General features: G+C 41.1%; 1 protein-coding gene across 3 annotated transcripts in view; it reads left to right on the plus strand.

Annotated features, from left to right (window-relative positions):
* The first annotated feature begins 502 nt into the window (after positions 1 to 502).
* The window catches only part of LOC122560273 (E3 ubiquitin-protein ligase Itchy homolog), a 107,802-nt gene continuing 85,067 nt past the window's right edge, over positions 503 to 23,237 (plus strand). The window contains exon 1 of one of the 3 annotated variants that reach the window (XM_087994750.1): positions 503 to 591. The gene's annotated coding sequence lies outside the window, so the exon portion shown is untranslated. The remainder of the gene's footprint in view (positions 592 to 23,237) is intronic. The other 2 variants (XM_043710807.2, XM_087994751.1) reach the window with 2 other exon arrangements.

The raw sequence follows: 23,237 nt of genomic DNA on the forward strand, positions 1-23,237 counted from the left end.
CCCCATTCCAAGACCTAACAGCAATCTAGGTTTGTTCAATACATCGCATCAGTTGCATGACACTTTGATGTTTTACGATAATTCGTGTATCCTGTGATGTTGCTCCATTAGCTAGCTGACGGAGTAGCAGCGCTCAAAAAGCTGGTGCTTCCAAATAAACCTGTTGGTAATTTTTAACTTTGTCCACGCCAGTACCTCCACATCTGGATTAATAGTTTAGGCAGAATACCAAAGCTTTTCTGAATTTGGAATTGGTAGGCTTTTAAAAATAATTGGGAGGGTGCAGCACAGCGCAGTGACTTGTTGGGGCTCTCCTACCTAAGAGCGGAACACCTTAGTGCTGACCCACCCACGTGCGCACTCTGCCCCACCTTGGCAACATCTCCGGGGCTGATTGGCATCCGCGCTAACCAATCAGAACACGCCGGTGAAACAGGTGGGATCCATGACGTCGGCGGCCAATGGGTGCGGGGCGGGGTGGGTGAGAGTGGGTCACGTGAGCAGGCGCTGCAAGATGGCGGCCGCGTTGGAGGCGTCGGCGGTGGAGAAGAGCCCGCGGTTGTCCTTTTGAAGCGGGCCTGGCCGCATTTGGTAAGGAAACGTTCTCAGTTTCCCGTTCTCGTTGGAATGTATTTTTTTCGTGGGGGACATGTAAGGAAGGCGGCGGTTGGGGACCCCTCCCCCTGCTTGGGATGGGGGGGGGGAAGGGGGTTGGGGTTGCCCGATGTTGTGGGAGAACAGTCAGTTTGTCTCACTCCCTCACTCACCGGGGCCTCCTGTGGTTTCCACCCTCTCTTCTCCCCGTCTGTCTGTTGAGGCAGGCCGCTTCACTGTCTATTTGAGAGGTTCAAGTGGCCCACCGACTTGCGAGTTTTTTCTTTAGTTTAAATTGTCCAAATGTGGGAAATGTGTGACCAAGGAAACTTCTGGTCTCCCCTCCTTTGGAAGGACGGGCTTTTTAACACCGAGACTCTGATGTAGTCTTCCTACCAGATTTAAAGGTCGGTTTGTACTTGTACCTGATCAACTCCCCAGGTCCAGGACATTTTATTATGACAGTTTTAAGGAGGTAGTTGTTTCAGGTCCTCCCTAGTTCTATTCAAGAGGTTAGTGTTCAAAGTTCAGTGGCTGGGCTTTGACTGTTCTGACGTATTGCTTATAAGTCTCTTTTGAGATTGGTGGAATGATTTTGGATGGTGTTGAATTTTTTTTGGTACTAATCCAACTGCTTTACCATAACGTCATAAGGAAAGGAGCAGGAGGTTGTCAGTCCGCCCTTTTGGCAAGGTTCTGACTGATTTGATTATGGCCTTACATCCAGTTTTCTGCCTGACAGAATAAAGAACAAAGAAAATTTACAGCCCACGAACAGGTCCTTTGGCCCTCCGGCCCTCCAAGCCTGAGCTGATCCAAATGTACGGTTTAAACCTGTCGGTCAATTCCTAAGCATCTGTGTCCCTCTGCTCCCCATCTACTCGTGCATCTGTCCAGATGCATCTTAAATGAATCTACCGTGCCTGCCTCTACCACCTCTGCTGGAAACGTGTTCCAAACGCCCACCACCCTCTGTGTGAAGTACTTACCACGTGTATCCCCCTTAAACTTTCCACCTCTCACTTTGAAAGCATGACCTCTCGTTATTGAATCCTTCACCCTGGGAAAAAGCTTATCTCTAACCACCCTGTCTATACCCTTCATGATTTTGTAGATCCCAATTACCTTATTTATCAGTGTACTTCAGTATATGCAGTGATGTTCAATTCTGGTCTCCCTACTATAGAAAAGATGTTGTGAAACTTGAAAGTGTTCAGGGAAGGCTTATAAGGATGTTGCCAGGATTGGGCGGGGAGAGCGATTTGAGGTGTAGGGAGAGGCTGCATAGGCTGGGGCTTTATTCCCTGGAGTGTCGGAGGCTGAGAGATGACTTTACAGAGGATCATGGATAGGGTGAATAGGGGCATAATAGGGAAAGATATTTTCGCCAGGGTAGGGGAATCCAAAACTAGAGGGCATAGGTTTAAGGTGAGGAGAAAGATTTCAAAGGGATCGAAGGGGCAACTTCTTCATGCAGAAGCTGGTGCATATATGGAATGAGTTGCCAGAGGTGGTGCAACTACAAACGTGGAAAATTCATCTAGATGGGTACGTGAATAGGAAGAGTTTAGTGGGATATGGGGCAAATGCTGGCACATTAGACTAGATCAGTTTAGGATACCTGATTTGTCTTGAACCAGTTGGATTTAGGGGTCTCTTTCTGTGTTATATAAGGCTGCCTGTATGACTCAATATTGATTTATGTAGAACAGAATTCCAGAAAGTAAAGGCTCTCAGAAGAAATTCGGCATGCTGTGTTAAATGGGAAACCCTTCATTTTTAAACAATTCTCCTAGTTATAGATTTTTTCCATGAGAGGACACAAACTTCAGCATCAACCCTGTCAAATCCCTTCAGAATCCTGTAAATTTCAACAAGATTACTTCTCATTTTTCTAAACTCCTATGAATATAGGCCACCCTGTTCAAGTATTCCTCAAGGCAAACTGTTTGATCTTAGGAGTCAGCCTAGTGTTTCTCCTCTGAACTCCATTCATTGTCAGTATATCTCTTAAGGATGGAGTCCAAAGCTGTATATAGTTCAAGTGTGGTCACATCAATGCCCATTAAGTTGTAGCAAACCGTCCTGACCTTTACCCTCCACTCCCATTGCAAGTAATTAAAATCAATTATTTATCTCACTGTGTGAAACTTAATTATGAAGGAAGTAAATAACTACGTATTGCAGTAGTAAACCGACACTATCATGCAGTTTTGTTTAACCTTTTAATATTTTCACTTTACTGAAAGCAACATCGAAGGAAATGTGACCTTGCACGGAATAAACCACCGCTGTACAAGATTATTATTTCTACTTGAGGCTACGTTTGCTTTTGTTAGTTACAGTAGGAAAGAGAAACCAGCATTTATATAGTTCTTCTCATCCTCAGGATGTCTCAAAATGCTTTATAGCCAATGAGTGTGTTTTTGAAATATAATTACTGGTTTGTAGACATATATGGCAGTCAATTTAAAAGGACCCAAATAGCAAATGAGATAAATAAGGTGTTTTGTTTTGGTTGTGTCATTTCAGAGATCAGAGCTGATAAAGGCACTGTGAAAGCTTGACTGATCACAAACTGAACCAATTTAGCATCTCACTTACAAGACAAAATGCTTAATTTTATTATGCTATTTCAATAAACTTGATTAATTTATTCCATTTTATTTCATTAGTTCTTGAATCTGTAGTTATTGATGTAAGATTATTTTTTTTTAAACTCACATGTTGACTTGTTAAGTCAAGTAATGTTTAGTCCTTCATCTCTGGACAGAAACCATGACTTCTCAACTTTACATTGTGATGGGACGCATTTATTAACAGTGCATCGAAGTGAGCATAATGTTATATTTGTGCATCAAGATACATTATTGTGTATTTAAAAACTGCAATGAATACTTGCAACTGCTGATTTCAGTTTTGAAGTTGATCTTATTATTTTTATCTGTTAGCATATAATCAGCATGTCTACAACCTGTATGAACGTTTGAAAAAAAGTACAAAATTTTCTTGTAAGCTTTCCTAATGACAGTGTAGTTTCACAGTCTCCTTTTACCTGGTGGAACATAAGAGGACCATTTCTTCCACTTCTATCTGTCTTGGACAAGATATTTGATTCTGCTCAGTGTTTCTTTCCACCGGCACATTGTGGTTTTCCCCAGTTGATGTTTATATTTGATGTTTATAAGTGTAACAGACTTGTTTTGCCTTTGGATTTTATCTGTGGTGGGCGCATCCTTTTGTGCTGTGTTAGGTGTTTAACTTAACTTTGTAGCCTGCGAGCAAATCCAGGACCTGCCTACAGACTGGCTTCCACCTATTGTCCTGCCTGTCTTGTGTGGCCCTATCCTGAATGCTGTTCTACCAACAAAGTTGTAGGGACATAACACGCAAACTTTCCCACCATGTTAAAGGGCTATCCCAAAGGAAGGAATTGCAGACTTTCTTGTACAAGGTTCAGTTTGGGGCTCTGCAAGCAATACAAGATGATTCAGTTTACAAGCCTATTGGACTTTAAAAGATATTGGCTTAACTTTAACAACTGACCTATTGACATGTTACAATTGCCACACACTCTCCTAAGAGTAAAGCTCAAACAAATCTGCATTATCTGTCTGAACCTTGAGATGCAAAATTACCTTGGGGGTAGTACTTTTTGTTTTCCTAATCGTGAGAGGCTGAAATCAAGGAAATTCAATAATATCATAAAATATAAATGCAAAACTTCAAAGGGCATGATTGTTTCATTCTAAAGTGGATTAAATCCTTAGAGCAAGAATCACTCATACTTATTGTTATCTATAAATATGTTTGAGATATTTTTGTTCAATCTACTAGCTGTTTTGGTGGCCAACAAGGTGTCAGCCCCTTAAGTCAAACCATGTTATACGAACCACAGTTCCGTTGTAGTCATATGTGGCATCTCAGATGTCATTATGCAGCTTTATTCAATGACATTTTCCCATGTTGCCTTGTCTTTATTCTGGTGAATCTCCATTATGCTCCTAAAACATTTTACTTTTTATTACGGAGCTCCCAAAACTGAAATTTATTACGTTATCATACGGTGTATGAATTCATTCTGCTACTTTAATATTGTGCAATTATTTTAAAGTCTCATTCTATGGGTCATATTTATGTTATCTAATATGCCAATTTTCACTTCCAAGAGTTATGTATTTGATCTCCAAGGTGTCTTTGTTGAAGACCTGTAATGTCTCTTGCTCCTTCAGTTTGGAATTCAACATTACAAAAATGTTTGTCTCTTGGAAAAGTTTGAATTAGTGCTAAGTTTAGTTTTGACTCCCAGTTCTGACTTTGTGAATATATCCTTGGAATAGCTAGGTCATGCAGGCTCGGAAGGTCATTGGTGTCCAATCTGTTAGGATGATGGTAAATGCTACACTCTCCAGTGCTGCAACAGTTAGCTGTTTTCACATTCAAGGTTCTCTGCATGTGCTTGCATTGATACATGAGAAGGGCAACCCCATTTAATATTCCCCAATGATTTATAGAGGCCTACACGTGAGAAAGGGGTACATGATGACATGCATCTGTGGGACCATACACAGGTCAAGAATGAACACCTCTTTTGAAGAAAAGTTGACAAGAAAGCATTAAAGATGTCAATGTTAACTGAACCTAATGTTTCCTAATGTAACACAGGGTCTTCCAAGTGGTCTGCCAACTTCAAATTACATGCAAGAGCTGAGGCTAAATTAGAGAATAGGCCAGAACCCTCATTCACATGTAACATTACACCACCAGACTGACTCCTGCATATATGCCATGGGTTGTTTTAAGTGTGAGAGGTAGCAGTGTAGTTGTATAAGCACCACTTACATTACTATTGCAATGTTCAACTGATCAGACTTTCAAAATTATTAAACTTTGGACTTGGAGCTGAAGTACATCATTTATACCAGTCTTCTCTCCTTCCCATTTGGAAACTTCAGCTAAGAACCTAACCAGGAGTTGGCAATTCAGCCTCTCAAGCCGCCTTGACCATTTGATATGATCAAAGCTGAGTCATTTTGACCTCAACTCCACTTTTCTGTCCACTTTCCCTAATCCTTCAACCCACTACTAACTCAAAATCTATGTATCTCCTTAAATTGACTCACTGTTTTGGCATCCACTGCACTCCGGTTCACAAAATTTTGATAGTGATTTCTCCTCATCTCTGTTTTAAATCTGCTACCTCCTTATCCTAAATCTATGACCTCTCAATCTAGATTGCCCTGCAAAAAGAAATATACTCTCTCCATCTTTTTTGTCAACCCCCTTTGACATCTTGATATATGGGTTGAAACTTTATTGCTGGAACAGCACAGCAGGTCAGGCAGCATCCAGGGAACAAGAGATTCGACGTTTCGGGCACAGGCCCTTCTTCAGGGCCTGTGCCCGAAACGTCGAATCTCCTGTTCCCTGGATGCTGCCTGACCTGCTGTGCTGTTCCAGCAATAAAGTTTCAACTTTGATCTCCAGCATCTGCAGACCTCACTTTCTCCACATCTTGATATATCTCAATTAGATCTCCTCCGTCGTGATACAAAGCTAGAGAAAGACCTGGATCCCCAGTCTTTTTGAACAGTTACTGTTTCTGGATTTACTCTAACTAGAAGATATCCTGTTCTAGCCATTTTATGGCCAGAGTAGATTGCGTCACATTTGTCTGCATTGAAATCCATTGCCAAATTTTAATCCATCAGTAACAAAAACAGAAATTGCTGTAGAAACTCAGCAGATCTAGTAGCATCTGTAGAGAGAAAGCTGAGTTAATGTTTCAGGTACAGTGATCCTCCTTTTATCTTAATCAGTGTTTCTCTTACTTTGTTTCTGTATACAGTGTCTGTCTGTCAGCACTTGAATATGTAGGTTTCTATCCTATCATCTAAGGGTTTATTAAATTGTCTGGTTTATTAAATAATAAGTTGAGGCCTTTGTGGAATACCATATTCTTGCCTGTTGAAGTATTTACCCAATTACTTTGTTTACATCATCAACTTCATCACCATAAATGGGAAGACAATTTTAGCCAGAATGTTTTATCTTATGACTGTTGTGTAGCCTATATGAGTATCTAAACGACTCGGACTATCAAAGGAAAGTCACCAATTTGAATGAACAACACCTGAAATGTGTCGCAGTTGTCTAGTAAAGGTTAGCAGGTTAAACATGTCTGTACAGTCTGTTTTAAGGTTAGCCGTTTTGGTAACCAAGCTCTTTTTAAAAAAACTAAGTAACTACTTCATAAGATGTCCTGATCAATACTTATCCCTCCAGCAGCATTACTAAAATGGAAAGTCTGCTTATTATCCTATTGCTAAAATAGAACTGTGTACAAATTTAGTGCCATGTTTCTAGCAGTGTCTACACAATAAAGAAGTACTTAATTGATTCTAACGTGCTGTAGGGTGTCTCGGGGTTGTGAAAATGATACTGTCAAAATTGCTGGAGACACTCAGTCAGTCTGGCAGCATCTGTAGAGAAAAAATAGCATTTACGTTTAGAGTCCAGTGACTCTTCTGAAGAGTCACTGGACTCTAAATGTCATCTGTTTTCTCTCCACAAATGCTGACAAGCTTGACTTTCTCTGACAGTTTCTGTTCTTGTTTCAGGTCTCCATCCTCAGTTCTTTGGTTTACGTTATAAATATAACTTCATTTCAAAATAATCTTCTGGTTTTGTATATATTCAGTTGTCTTATTTCATGAGCTTTCTTTTCAGTTTGTTTTTTTTCCCCAAAGATAGTGACTCAACTTAGGCCTTAACTCCTCCTTATTTCTAATCTTGTGTTAATGGAGTCTTAAAAGTAAAAATGCTGTTCAGTGTATTCAGGTGTCAAGGTGCTGAACTCCAAAATTCTCTTCCTAAACCTCTGTACTTCTCTTACATTTTGTGACTACTGCTTAGAACCTACATCTTAACCAAGCCCTTTGTCATCTGTCCAAATATTGTCTTGTGTAGCTTGGTGTTAAACTTGTGCTATGACATTCACTGCAAAGTATCTTGTGATGTTTTGTTACATAGTGACACTACGTAAGTTGCTGATATATTTGGTTTTTTTTGCAATATTTCTTACTTATGACTCACTTATTAAGTATTTGGATTACAAGAACAATTGCTGACATCAGAGCATTACAAACTTCCGCCTGGCAGAAAGTATGCAGCTTAATTGTCTTTTCTGTGTCATTATAGGAAATGGAAACTGCTTGATAGTTTTGCTTTGATTCGAGCTGGAGCTAATGATTAATTCTTAGAATTCACATCTAGTTAAGTTTTAAAAAAAAATCCATGTTGCAAGATGACTATTTGTTTGTTACCGATTCTATTTATGCTAATTTTTTTTTTAAAATCAAAAGTCAAATTATATTAAGCAAATGTTCTTTAAACAATTTGTAATGTTCCTCATGGAAAAGTTTGTTTGCTGTTTAGAAGGAAGCGAATCCCAGAAGGAGACAGCTAGAGATTAATTGAGGGGAGTATGAGGGTAATTGAAAAGAAGCATTAAGGCTTTTGAAGGAGGAAAAGTAGTTTTGGAAGAGTTGCAAGTGTGCGGTCATAATAGATATGGAAAATAAGGCCCTGGCGAAGAAAGTGGTATAAAAGCTTTATTATAAAATCAACAAAGTGTGTGCTGTGGGAAAGATGGCTGGCTCAAATTAGAGCAAGTCTGTGGATGGAGTTGAAGGTGCATGTCCTGAAATTAATCAGTGGAACACTTGGTTAGGGTGAGTAAATAAAATAGATTTGGGCATTGTGTAGGTTGTAATATGGAATCAGGGGAGGATTAGAGTTTGGGAAAGATTGCCCACAGGCGAGCTCAATTTTTTTGACAGAGTTGAAAATGAAGACCTTGAACTGGTTTGGAACAAAATGGTGAAGATGTAAGCTGGGGGAGTAGGTATCTGGCTGTGAAGTTGTGGAAATTAGAATTGTTCTTACCTTCAGAATGTTGCTGGAATTTGTCTGTTGAGAAATGTCTATGCAGAAATCGTTAATGCCTATGGTAATAATTAGACCACAAGACCCCATTTTCCTTAACTATCTATGTTTTAAATATGCCCTCCACAGCCTTCTGTGTCAATGAATTCCACAGATTCCACCATTCTGGCGAAAGAAGTATCTCCGTTCAAAAATATTTTTCTTTTACTCTGAGGCTGTGGCCTTGGGTCCTTGTCTCTCCTGCTAATGGAAACATCTTCCCAACGTGTCCAGGCCATTGATTATTTTGTAAGTTTTCAATCCAATTTCCCCTTTTTCTAAACTCCGAGTATAGTCCCGTAGTCATAGAAATGTACAGCATGGAAACACAGCAAATCCTAACGGATCAAATGGATCGGTTGGAGTGACAGAGGCAATGAGGAATTTACAAGAGTATGGGGGTGTGATGGGAGGCAGTTAGAGGAAGGGAGAAAAACTGCAAATGCAGTCAGATAGAAGGATTAACTCCAGGAATGGTTGAGGTAGGCAGATAATGCAGGAATGTTCTGTGACTATCCCCATTTCAAACAAGTATGCTGTTTTGGAAAATCTAGGGGGTGATGAACTCTCAGGGGAATGTGACACGAACATCAAGTTTCTGGTATCAAGACTGGCTCTAATGTAATGAGGGAAACCAAGCAATTGGTTGTGATAGGGGACTGTCTAGTCAGAAGCACAGAAGTTTCTGTGGCCAGCAGCGAAAAATCAGAATGGTGTGTTGCCTCTCTGGTGCCAGGATCAAGGATGTCTTCAGAGAGGGTGCAGAATGTTCTCGAGGGGGAGAGGGACCAACAGGAGGTCATTGTACACATTATAACCAATGACATGGGAAGAGAAAAGGATGAGATTCTGAACGGAGAATATAGGAAGTTGGGCAGGAATTTAAAAAGGCATTCCTCGAAGGTCGTAATATCTGGGTTGCTCCCGGAGCTATGGGCTAGTGAGGGTAGGAACAGGAGGATCGAGCAGATGAACGTGTGGTTAAGGAGCTGGTGCAGGGGAGAAGGGTTCACATTTTTGAATCATTGGAATCTCTTCTGGGATAGAAGTGACCTGTAAAATAAGCATGAATTGGAAAGAGATTAATATACTGGCAGAGAGATTTGTGAGAGCTGCTGTGGACGATTTCAACTAGTAAAGTGGTGGGGTGGGACCCAGGAAATAGTGAGGAAAGAGATCAATCTGAGATTGATACAGTTGGGAAAAGGAACCAGTCAAACAGTCAGGGCAGCGACAAAGCAGAGAACAAGATAGGACTGATAAATTAAACTGCATTTACTTCAGTGCAAGAGGCTGAACAGGTAAGGCAGATGAACTCTGGGCATGGTTAGGAATAAGAGACTGGGGAATCATAGAAATTACAGAAACATGGCTCAGGGGCATATAGGCCTGGCGGGTCGATTATTCCAGGGGATAAATGCTATAGGAAGGATAGAAACAGGGGCAAAAGAGGAGAGGAAGCGGTCTTTTTGATAAGGGATAGCGTAACTGCAGTACTTAGGATATTCCTGGGAATATATCCAGGGAAGTTATTTGAGTGGAATTGAGAAATAAGAAAGGGATGATCTCCTTACTGGGGTTGTATTAGAGACTCCCAAATCGTCAATGGGAAATTGAGGGACAAATTTGTCAGGAGATCTCCGTTATCTGTAAGAATAATAGGGTGGTTATGGTAGGGGATTTTAACTTTCCAAATGTAGACTGGGACTGCAACAAATGGAGAGGAATTTAAGTATGTACAAGAAAATTTTCTGATTCGGTATGTGGATGTACCTACTAGGGAAGGTGCAGAACTTGACCTTGTGAAACTTGAAAGGGTTCAGAAAAGATTTACAAGGATGTTGCCAGGGTTGGAGGATTTGAGCTATAGGGAGAAGCTGAACAGGCTGGGGCTGTATTCCCTGGAGCATTTGAGGCTGAAGGGTGACCTGATAGAGGCTTATAAAATCATGAGTGGCATGGGTAGGGTAAATAGGCAGTCTTTTCCCTGGGGTCGGGGAGTCCAGAACTAGAGGGTGAGAGGGGAAAGATATAAAAGGGGCAACTTTTTCATGCAGAGAGTGGTACATGTATGGAATGAGCTGCCAGAGGAAGTGGTAGGGGCTGGTACAATTGCAACATTTTAAAAGGCATCCGGATGGATATATGAATAGGATGGGTTTGGAGGGATATAGGACAAGTGCTGGAAATTGGGACTAGATTACAATGATGTTGCCAGGGTTGGAGGATTTGAGCAATAGAGAGAGGTTGAATAGGTTGGGGCTGTTTTCCCTGGAGTGTTGGAGGCTGAAGGGGTGACCTAGAAATTTATAAAATCATGAAGGGTGTGGATAGGGTAAATGGACAAGGTCTTTTCCCTGGGGTGGGTGAGTCTAGAACTAGAGGGCATAGGTTTAGGGTGAGAGGGGAAAGATATAAAAGAGACCTAAGAGGCAACCTTTTCATGCAGAGGGTGGTACTTGTATGGAATGAGCTACCAGAGGATGTGGTGGAGGCTAGTACAATTGCAACAGTTGAGGTATTTGGATGGGTATATGAATAGGAAGGGTTTGGAGGGATATGTGGCAGGTTGGACTAGATTGGATTGGGAGATCTGGTCAGCATGGACAAGTTGGATCGAAGGGCCTGTTTCCATGCTGTACATCTCTGACTATGACCCTTCACCCCAACGTGTCCATGATATCCTAATCCAATCTAGTCCCATTTGATGTTGATGAATCACCTCTGGGCCTGCTCCAGGACCAGTATATCCTTCCTAAGGTATGGGGCCTAGTAATGCTTACAATCCTCCAAATGTGGTCTGACCACAGCCTTAATGCCTCAGATGTACATCCTTGCTTTAATATTCTAGTCCTTATGAGATGAATGACAATATTGTATTTGCCTTGTTAACTATTAAGTTTGCACTTTGCACTTAAGATTTCTGAATTTCCTCCCCATTTAGAAAATAGTCCATGCCTCTCTTTTTCCTAATAAAGTGCATGACCTCTCACTTTCCCAAATTGTATTTCATCTGCCACTTCTTTGCCCACACTCTTAACCTGTCAAAATCTTTCTGCAGCCTCCCTGCTGCCTCAATACTACTTGCCCCTCCACCTATCTTTGTATCATTTGCAAACCCAGCCAGAATGCCCCTCAGTTCCTTCATCCAGATCATTCATGTATAAAGTGAAAAGTTATGTTCCAACATCGAGCCTTGTGGAACACCCCTAGTCACTGGCTGCCATCCTGAGGAGGACCTTTTTATCCCTACTCTCTATCTTCTGCCAGACACCTAATGTTTTATCCATGCTAGTACCTGGCCTCTTATCTTACTCAGCACCTTATCAAAGGCCTTTTCAAAGCCCAGATAAATAACATCTGTTTGTCTCCTTGGTCTAACCTGCTTGTAACAACATCAAAGAATTCTAACAGATTTGTCAAGCATCATATCCCCTTGATGAAACCATGCTGACTTTGATGTATTTTACTATGTACTTCCATGTATTCAGAAATATCATCTTTACCAACAATTGAGGTCAGGCTGATTGGCCTATAATTTCCTGTCTTTTGCCTGCTCCCTTTTTAAACAGGAGATTACATGAGTGATTTTCCAGTCCTCTGGGACCCTCCCCGACTCCAGTTATACCTGAAAGATCACTGCTAAAGCTCCAATGTCTCCAGCTATCTCCTTCAGAACTCTTGGGTGAAGCCCATCTGGTCCAGATGATTTATCCATTTATCCACTTTCAGACCTTTGAGTTTCTCTAGCACCTTCTCCTTGGTGATGACCACCATACTCAAATCCACCACCCCCAGACTTTTAAGAATTTTTGGGATGTTATCGTGACTTCCAATGTGAAGATTGATGCAAAGTACATCTTCAGTTCCTCAGCCATTTCTTTATTTCCCCATTACTACTTCTCCAGCATCATTTTCCAGTGGCCCAGTGTCCACTTGTGCCTCTCTTTTACCCTTGTATGTCTAAATAAACTCTTGCAATCTTTCCCAATATTACCGGCTAGTTTATTCTCCTATTTAATCTTCTCCCTCCTTATTTCTTTCGTTGTTGTCCTCTGCTGGTCTTTGTAGGTTTCCTAATCCTCTGATTTCCCACTGTCCTTTGCCACATTTATATGCTTTCTCTTCTGCTTTTATGCTGTCCCTCACTTCCCTGGTCAGCAGTTGTTGCCTCATCCTCCCTTTAGTGTGCTGCATTTCCCTCTGGATGAAATTTTGCTGTGTTTCTTGAATTACTCCCACGACCTCTAGCCATTGCTGTTCCACTGTCTTTTCTGCTAAGCTCCTCTCCTGCTAGGTTACAGTAAAGTTCCCATTTTTCAGATCCTGAGCATCCGGAATTCTCATGCAGCTGACATCTGTTTCAAAAGTGGAAATCTGGGTACGTGGGATCTAGATAACCGGGACTTTACTAGTGCTAGCAATTGGGAGCAAATAATAGATCAAATGCTTTATTAAAGCTAGTTCAAAAGTTTCCTTATTGATAAAGTCAATATCATGGCCAGGTATACTGGTATTTTTGAGCAATCCTCATGCCTTGTTTTTTAAAAGGCACATTCATCTTCGAGCAGCAAAAAATCAAGTTTTCCCAACCACCACCAGTATTGCTGATGCCACCAGCAGGTTCAGCTAACTGGCACCCAACGTCCTTTCTGTACCAGATACTAGGAAGGTTACTGGACATAGTCAGCACCATTTACCTGCTATTGGCAGCTGTTTGGAATATTTGAGGAGAAAGTGAGGTCTGCAGATGCTGGAGATCACAGCTGGAAATGTGTTGCTGGAAAAGCGCAGCAGGTCAGGCAGCATCCAGGGAACAGGAGAATCGACGTTTCGGGCATAAGCCCTTCTTCCTGAAGAAGGGCTTATGCCCGAAACGTCGATTCTCCTGTTCCCTGGATGCTGCCTGACCTGCTGCGCTTTTCCAGCAACACATTTCCAGCTGTTTGGAATAGACAGGGACAGTCGAAGCATTGGGGAACATACTTTTCTAACATCTGCTCAGAGAGACCATGCACAATCCTACCACTATTGTTACCCCTCTTGGTGCAGTAAAAAGCTGGAGGATCTTGCTTTGTAATGTTTCTCTATTGCAAAATGATAATTCCTGATCTCTACATAAGTCTCCCATGTGAAGAAGCTGGGAACTTTGTACAGTGGAGAATATGATAGAGTGGCTTATTCTGATATGGGATATAAGTACTGTAGTAGCTTGGAGTAAAGACGGCTTTTTGTTTTGTGGGGGTTGCGCGAGGATTGAAAATGGGGAAATTATGCAGTTATATACAAAGGAAGCTAAGAAATGGAAAAGGCTGGAGAAACTCAACAGGTCCAGAAACATCTATGGACTGAGAAACAGATAATGTCTTGAGTCTAACATGAACTGAAGAACTCTCATATTGGACTCAGTGTTATCTCTCGCGCTGTTTCTTGTGCACTGTCTCTTGTGCACTCTTGCTTTGAATGTATTTCAGATTTACAGCATTTACAGTATTTTAATTTAATGTAAAATGAGTGAGAAGGTGTTTGCAGTTTTAAAACCAAGTTACTGGAACACAGTGAGTTATATGTACAATCTTACATTATTGGAGCGGTGAGAGAAGGGTCCAGGCAAATTGTCCTGTGTGTGTTCCGGGCAATTGGGACTGTCCTATTATCGACTTTTCAATTGGCCACCAGTTTTTGGTTCAAGAGAGCTTAGCATTGTACACCTCGATTGGTTCTTGTGTAGGTAGCTATAGCCTTGTGTGACAGCAGAAATATCTAACCTATGAAAGGCTCCTTGGTGTTGGCCGCAACATGACCTCCCAAGCCCCCCCTCGCTTCTGTGTAGAACTAAAATAAAATCTCTAGCATGTAGCTATTCTCCTTCACCTTCCTCTCTGGGCTGCACTCTGCAAGTTCCCCTATTGAAATGAAAAGGAACAAAATCACCTCCGGAGAACCTGAAAAGGTAAATCCTCAACCAATGAATGAATAACTGTGAAGTTAAGACTACTTGTATAGGAATTTTTAAAAGTACAGTTGGTTAACTGGCTACAAAGACCCAACAACGTCTTCTCTTCCTCAGGCAGCTGAGGAAATTTTGGCATGACGGCGAATACCCTTACCAACGTTTATAGGTGCGCTATCAAGAGCATTCCGTTTGCATGTATCATTACCTGGTATAGCAACTGCACCATTCAAGATCCGAAATGGTTACGGAGGGTGATGAACTTGGCCCGGACAATCTCAAAGGCCAACCTCCCATTTACAGAATCCATCTGCCAGGTCTGCTGTCAAGGAAAGGCTGTAGGCATTTTCAAAGATCCACCCCACCCTGGCAACCTCTACCATCAAGGAGAAGGTACAGAAGCCTGAACACACGCACCAGCCAGTTTCAAAACAGTTTCTACCCTACTGTTAGAATACTGAATGGACTCTCAAACTTTTAACATTCGCCTGTACCTGTGTTTTTGTTTTTTGCCACTGTTTACCTATTATTTATTTATCTATGCTACTTAACTCTGTGATCTGCCTGTATTGCTCGCAAGACAGTTTTTCACGATGTCTTGGTACCCATGACAATAAATTCAGTTCAATTCAAATTCAATTCATTTCAGTCGTTAGCAATTCACATTTTTTCTTTTACCATCATAAATTGTTTTTAATAGCTGTTTGTTAATAGAATAAACCAATTGTGCATTTCATTTAACTTTTAATTAAACAGTTGGGAGAATGGGCAAGTCTTGGTTTAATTAAATTTTCACATTTATATTAAATTTTCACATTTGTGATGATTTGGGAAACAGTGGGACTTGATTAAGAGAATGTTATCCCCAGTGAGTTGTGAACTTGACACTCAGTTTTACCTTGTAGTAATCCTAAGTAATTTTAGAAAACTATTGTAGCTGCCATGCGAAAAGTAACCACCCGATTCGGTCTGCTTCCTGAGCTGACAGTCATAGAGATGTACAGCAAGGAAACAGACCCTTCAGTCCAACTCGTCCATGCCGACCAGAAATCCCAACCCAATCTAGTCCCGCCTGCCAGCACCTGGCCCATATCCCTCTAAATCCTTCCTATTCATATACCCATCCAATCGAGGTGGGTGGTGGTGAGGTCTCAGTAATTTTAAAGTCATTTCAAAGTCGATAAAGAGATGCAATACGGTGAATACAGCTGAAAAAGTGCAGCCGTTTTTGCTCTTTCATCTAACTTTCAGTGCAGATTCACCAATTAAATTCAACGTCCGTGCAGTAAACCTTGTTTGTATGTAATTTGACCTGTCAGACTGAATAGTCAGTTCTTAATGAATGATGGTAAATGAATATACTGGCCTGGATTTTCTGCTGAACATTCAGTATGCCAGCATAGATTTACATTGCAGGTAGGTGAGATATTAAAGTGTTGATTTCTTCTGCCGACCTACAAGAAATGGAGTGCCCCAGGGGCAGAGTGGAATGTCTCTATTCTGCAGGTAGAATGTAAGTGAACTTACGTTGTCATCCCTTGCCATTCAGAGCCCTTTGCATCGCCATCACCTATTCTGAATCAATTAGAACATTGCAATTAAAATTCTGACTGCACCCTACAGTTACAGAAACGATATGCAACAGATTTGACCATTAAGGGATCATTTATGTTACATTTGTTTCTGGAGACAATCAGGTCACTGCATAGTGTCATGACTATCATGTGACTGCAAGGGTGCAGCTGGGGGTTGCGAGTGGGGTGCTGGAAAAGCAGCAGGTCAGGCAGCATCCGAGGAGCAGGAAATCAACGTTTTGGGCAAGAGCCCTTAAGGGGGTTGTCTTGTGGACATTTTGTATAAAAACTGTTTCCTTTGTTCAGAGAGACCTCTAGACATGCTATGCAAGCATGGCGAAGAGTGTTAAGAGTTTCTCCAAAGTTCGTACTGTACTGTGCTTAATAAAATTTGGTGGTTTAAAGAAGTTGGCGTGTTGCAGTTGCATCAAGTGTGTAAGAATCTCAAGAGAAAAAGAACACAACATAGGCACACTGTGGAATCCCCATTGTAGCATGCTCTGACAATTGCTAGGGAAATTGTTTTCTTCTGGGCAATTCGCCTCTGCCTGGAACCCTCGATTTAAGTTTAAAATTAAGTAAAATAGTTATTCAGGAAAAGTTAGACGATGATGTACATACTCCTCTTTACTACCCTCCCTGGGCACAGAGGTCATGTTTGCTGCTTTCCAGGTTAATGGAGTCTTTCCTGAATCTAAGGAATGTTGGAAATGTAATTAATGCATTATTACTTCATTTGCCATTTAAGGCTTGAGGATGAAGTCCATCTGGACTTAGAGATTTGTCAGTCTTCAGCATCAGTTTGCTTAGCACTGCTTCTCTAATGATTATGAAATCGTGTTTCACTCTCCCTTCTACCTGCCGGTTTACAGTTATCACTAGAATATTTTCTGACATCTCTATATTCAAGACAAAAGTAAAATATCTATCATCTATCATTTCCTTTTATTCTCAATTCTTGCTCTCTAGATGGTTAACACTTGCACTTTTCTAAATGGGATCTTCTTGCCAACAGCAATACGCCATTGATAGCTGACTACAATTACACAATGCTGATTAATGCCAACTACCTAACATTAGTCTGATTTTTCACAATTAAAAGAAAAGTTCAAGTTTTAAAAGTTTATTTCTATGACCATGTATACTATTACATTAAAATTATATCATTAATTGCTATTTGTAACCCTGTTAAAAATCACACAATACCAGGTTAGAGCCCAACACATGTTTGAGTGACATTCTTCCACTCTGGCAGTGTATGCCATCTCACTGCACATGATGAATAGGCAGAGAGGTCAAAGGATCATTCAATTGGTCTAAGTGGAGTGAGCAAATCTAATTAGCTGATGGAGAACTCTATTAGAAAGGAGAAGCAAGTTTCGATTGATTTAAGATGCAAATTCAGAATCGGTTTCAAGTCACTGCCCAAGATAATTAAAAAAGGTTTTATCAGTGTCTGCCTAACTTTGCAAACTTCAATCAGGCAGAGATACATCTCAGGTCTGACACTGAATTGTAGGTGTGAGGCCTTGTTCAGAATCTGTCTGAATTTTAAATCAGGCTGGTCTTGTTCTGAAAGCAAGAATTTGTAAAATGCCACACTATGACTACAGATTGTGTTTTTGAACAAAATAGAATGTTTCTGCAAATAAACAAACATCTTGAATGAAATGATTCACTCCATAGATTTGAATACAATCGAACCTCAATCATCTGAAGGGGATCTCAAGGTCCCAATAGAAACATTAGTCAAAGAGCTGTTTCAATCCTGATCGTGTCTTTTCTTTACAGGTACAATGAATTAAAAACAAACTGCTGACTGAAATGCTGCTGAGAACAGTCCTGGAAAGTTAAGGCACCGTCTCCAAATGACTGATCTGTCTCTGCCTCTCCTCTTCCCCAGATAATCTCTCCAACATTGTCCTGTAGAGGGCAAAGGTGGAACTTACCCACAAGGCAGCAGCAATCTTAATGTTGGTGTATAGTCTGACTGCCTCAGGGGCGGGCATGGGTGGGATTGGGGGGTTCACACGTGTTAAAATACTGCCCAGTCTCCTGAATGGGGAGCAGACTTCACAGAAAACTTCGAGCCCCAGACGAAATCAATGAACCAAATAATCCGCCTATCTCGTTTGGATAATCGAGATTTCTTGTGTATATATGTGTGAGAGAGGGGGAGGTGTGGAATAAGTAATCTAAAACTGTAAGAACTAATTAAGATGGAGAGATCGTGATTTATCATGGTGATGCTGTCAAAACAGGGCAGTAAAGAAGATTTTACAGGCACAGAACAGTGTGGTAGGGTCACCTGTAGCGCAGCATGAACCCAGGATCATGGTTGAGGTCCTCTTTGTGGGTGTGGAACTTGGCTATCAGTCTCTGCTTGGCAATTCTGCGTTGTTGTGTATCTCAAAGTCTGCCTTGGAGGACGCTTACCCAATGGATTGGAGGCTAAATGCCCTTGGCTGCTAAAGTACTCCCCGACTGGGAGGGAACATTCCTGTCTGGCGATTCATCTATCTTCGTAGTGTTTGCTTGGTCCCGCGAATATACCATGCCTCAGGGCATCCTTGCCTGCATCATAAGAGAGAGTCAACAGATGAATATCTGATTTAGAGTGGAACTGGAAAAGCACAGCAGGTCAGGCAGCATCATAGGAGCAGGAAAATCGACCTTTCGGGCAAAAGCCCTTCTTCAGGAAAGGGGAGGAGAACTGCTTCAAGGTAGACATCCTTGGAAGAGGACTCGCAGTAAGGTTAAAATCAACTAGGTGGAGGTGGACACTGCAGAAGAGCTTTTGCCTATTGCGTTGATTTTCCTGCCCTTGGATTCTGCCTGACCTGTGGTTTTCCAGCACCACTCAAATCTTGATTCTAATCTCCAGCATCTGCAGTACCCACCTCTGCCCAACTTGAATCTCTGCCATGTATGTGGTGGGTGGTGGTCCCAAGTGTGATGGTTGTATCCATGTTGATGATCTGACATGTCTTGCAGAGGTTGCCATGGTAGGGTTATGTAGTATTGCAGTCAATGCTATCCCAAAGGCAGGGTAGTTTGCTGTGAACAATGGTCTGTTTAAGGTTTGGTGGTTGTTTGAAGACAAAATGTGGAGGTGTAGGAAAGACCTTGGCAAGGTGCTCATTGTCATCGATGACATGTTGAAGGCAGCAAAGAACATGACGTAGTTTCTCCACTCCGGGTAAATACTGGATGACCATGGGTATTCTACTGGTTCTATCCCATTTCTGTCTTAGTTTGTTGCTTTTTCTCTGGTGTGGCACATTGGAACTAGCAGTCGATGAGTTGAGCATCATATCCTGTTCTTAGGAAGGCATCCTTCAACACACTTAGGTGTCCATAGTGTTCCTCCTCATCAGAGTAGATCTTGTGTGCATACAGGGTTTGTCGATAGGGGATAGCTTTTTTAAATATGTTTAGGATGGAAGCTTGAAGTGCAGCGTAGTGAGGTTATCCCTGGGCTTGCAATAGAGTGAGGTATTAAAGAATCCGTCCTTGTTGGATCCAAGAATGATCTGATTCTGAAGAGTAATCTATGGGAAATCTAGTGAAATGAATCTTGATGTTGCTATGTAGTAGTTTCAGTGATTCCTCGCCATGAGTCCAACGGAGGAAAATGGCATCAATATATCTGGTGTATAGTGTTGATCAGAGGCCCTGTGCAGCAAAGAGATTTTGCTTGAACTAGTGCATGGAAATGTTGGCATATTGGGGTGCACATTTGGTCCCCATAGCTGTTCCATGTGTCTGGATGCAGACCTGGTTGTTGAGGATGAAGCGGATGAGTTGTAGGATGGCATCAGAAAATTAGCATTAAGTACTAAGTATTAAGTACTCAGGCTGTTGTAGCGATGCTGGTGTAGAGTGCTGAAATGTCCATTGTGACCAGGAGTGTTCCTGGTTCGACTCGTCCATGAGTGCTGAGTTTCTGTAAGAAATCCGTAGTATTACAACAGAAGCTGGGGGCTCCTTGTTCAATGGGTTTCAAGATGCCCTCTACATAGCCAGAGAGGTTCTCTCACAGGGTCCCATATGTTGGGACATCCAGGTGTGTTGGCTTTGTGTATCTTCGGAAGGTAATAGAAGCTCCCCACGCAAGACGTACGCAGGATGGAAGTGCATAGGATACTCTGAAAGACTAGATCAAAAGTCTTGATCAATCTGATGAATTCACGCGAGTGTACTTTGGTTGGATCTGCAGGTAGTTGTCTGTAGCGTTCCGGGTTGTCCAATTATCAGCATACTACTTTGCAGTAGTCCATTCTATTCTGCATGATGATGGCTCCTCTGCTGATTTGATGACCAGTCTCTCATGTGCCCATGCGTTCTCACTAAAACACGCATGAATCAATGGGGTGAACCATTTCATCCAAGACGTTTGTTTGTTTATTTGCAGATACATTCTGTAGTCGCAGTCAGTGTGGTATTTTCAGAACAAGACCAGCCTGATTTAAAACTCTCAGATTCTGAACGAGGCCTCTCACTTACAATTCAGTGTCTGACCTGAAACCGATTCTGAATTTGCATCTTAATCAATTGAAACTTGGAACTCCTTTCTAACAGAGTTCTCAGTCAGCTATTTTAGGTTTGTTCACTCAACTTGCACCAATTGTATGATCCTTTGAGATCTCTGCCTATACACTCTGGCGGTGGGCCATCTCTTACGGCACCTTTACAAAGGAGTGTCATTCTGAAGGCTTGTGATCAAATGAACCTTGTTTGACTACGACTTGGTGTTGTTTTTTTTTTAACTTTGTCCACCCCAGTCCAACACCAGCACCTCCACATCAATTGTAACTATTTAATACTGTATTTGAGGGATACCACTGTTAATCCACAAATTCCTTGGTGTTAACAAGTACAACCTTTTAAGTAAGTGGAGAAGCTCTTACCATACATTTTCACCTGTATAGCTAGCTTCTCATGCTCTGAATTTTCACTTCCGATTAATCTTTGTCATTCTCTGTCATTCTTTATATTCTGACCACTACTCAACTTTGCACAGGTGTATACTTTTACCTTTTAAATTTGATGCTTTCCCAACTACTTAACCTGAAATGTTTGGTACTAACTTTAGATTCTTTCTTTATTGTAGGAATGGAGTAATACCGAAAGATAAATATTGCTTCAATGACAAATTACAATTGTAGCAAAAAGGGATAAGTATTAGATAAAGCTGAAAATATTAAAACACTGATTTAACCTGTGGTGTAGACTTCATAGTGAAGCACTGAAAATAAAGGCTGTGGAAATCTTTAAGAAAACTTAAATCTTGAAACTTTGGTCTTTCTAGGGGATGAACTAAGGCAAATTGCCAACCTTATCTGTAATTATTTTGTAGCTGTAAATTAAGACCTTTTTGATATAAAACAGTGCTGTGCCATGGTGAATGGAGAATTTATTTCATGCTTTTATGAAATTGCAGGGCTTTCATTATGAACATCTATTAAGAGTAGGTATATCAAATGCAGGTAAAGTACACATTTGCAAATCATAAAAGTTCTTTGCTGTAGTTTTCCAATACAGTGGTTTACATTTGAAATGAATGACTATTTTTATGCCAGGACCTGGGGGCAAACACCAAGCTGTTGTTTATTGAGGCTTTACTGTAGTGACCTGCTTAATACAGGTTATTAATTTTTGGCAATTTATTTTTGAAATCCACAGTACTCTATTTACATCTAAAGCATACTATATTCTCAATGTTAAAAATCATCAATGCTGTGTATTAGGTCAATCTAACAATGAAGAAAAAGAGAATAATACAGTTTCAGTCTGTATTTAACATTGATGAATCAGAGACTTGGAAGTTACCAAATGAAGTGTAATGCAGTTTATTTGGATGGTTTGCATATTCTGTTAGTTATCCAGGCTTGAAAATTGTCAGCATGGTCGCATCATCGTCAGAAATACAATGCACATAAGTAGGTCCAAACAAGCCCTGAGTCGAGCAAACATTTCAGAGGATAGTAAAAAATCTTGATACCAAAACAAACTGTTTCCAAAAATTTGTCATCCGAGAATGGCAAAAACATTGAACTACAGCAAAGAACTTTTATGATTTGCAAATGTGTACTTTACCTGCATTTGATATGCCTACTCTTAATAGATGTTTATAATGAAAGCCCTGCAATTTCATAAAAGCATGAAATAAATTCTCCATTCACCATGGCACAGCACTGTTTTATATCAAAAAGGTCTTAATTTACAGCTACAAAATAATTACAGATAAGGTTGGCAATTTGCCTTAGTTCATCCCCTAGCTCAATATGTCACATCAGAAATGCAGATGAAATGGCCATGAATTTTAATTTATCCAGCAATGGAATTTTGGAATTTGACAGCAGTCCTGGTGCCAATGATAGGACGTGAGTATGCCAGATATACCATGGTGCTTGCACAAATGATGTGGCAACACAATTTGGGCCTCTACCTTTTAAACATAGAGCTGCTAAGAATTCATTCCAAGCAGACGTTTTTATACATGTCGGCGAATCAGTTGGATGGAAGAACCCAAAGTGAACTTATGGGTCAAGAAGTGCAGGGTGATGGATTCTCACAGGAATGTAGCACGATCAGCCAAGTTTCTGGTATTGAGACTAGCTATAATGCAATGAGGGGTTCGGGTTCCAAGATATCGTCTGGGTTAGGGGACTCTCTAGTCCAAGGTACAGATAGAACTTTCTGCGGTCAGCAGTGAAAAATCAGAATGGAGTGTTTCTTCCCTAGTGCCAGGATCAAGGATGTCTCCGAGAGGGTGCCGATTGTTCTCGGGGAGAGGGGCCAGCAGGAGGTCATTGTCCACATTAGAACCAACGACATAGGAAGGGAAAAGATTGAGATTCTGAAGGGTAATTACAGACCATTACGCAGGAATTTAAAAAGGAGATCCTGGAGACTAGTGATATCTGGATTACTCCTGGTGCTACGAGCTACTGAGGGCTGATGGAGCAGATGAATGTATAGCTGAGGAGCTGGTGTACGGGGGAAGAATTCACATTTTTGGATCATTGGAAGCTCTTTTGGAGTAAAAGTGACCTGTACAAGAAGGACAGATTGCACCTAAATTGGAAGGGGACTAATATACTGGCAGGGAAATTTGCTAGAGCTGC

Source organism: Chiloscyllium plagiosum, unplaced genomic scaffold, assembly GCF_037043375.1.
Source record: "Chiloscyllium plagiosum isolate Xiang-an unplaced genomic scaffold, Cpla_swu_hap1 HiC_scaffold_15, whole genome shotgun sequence".
Taxonomy (NCBI): domain Eukaryota; kingdom Metazoa; phylum Chordata; class Chondrichthyes; order Orectolobiformes; family Hemiscylliidae; genus Chiloscyllium; species Chiloscyllium plagiosum.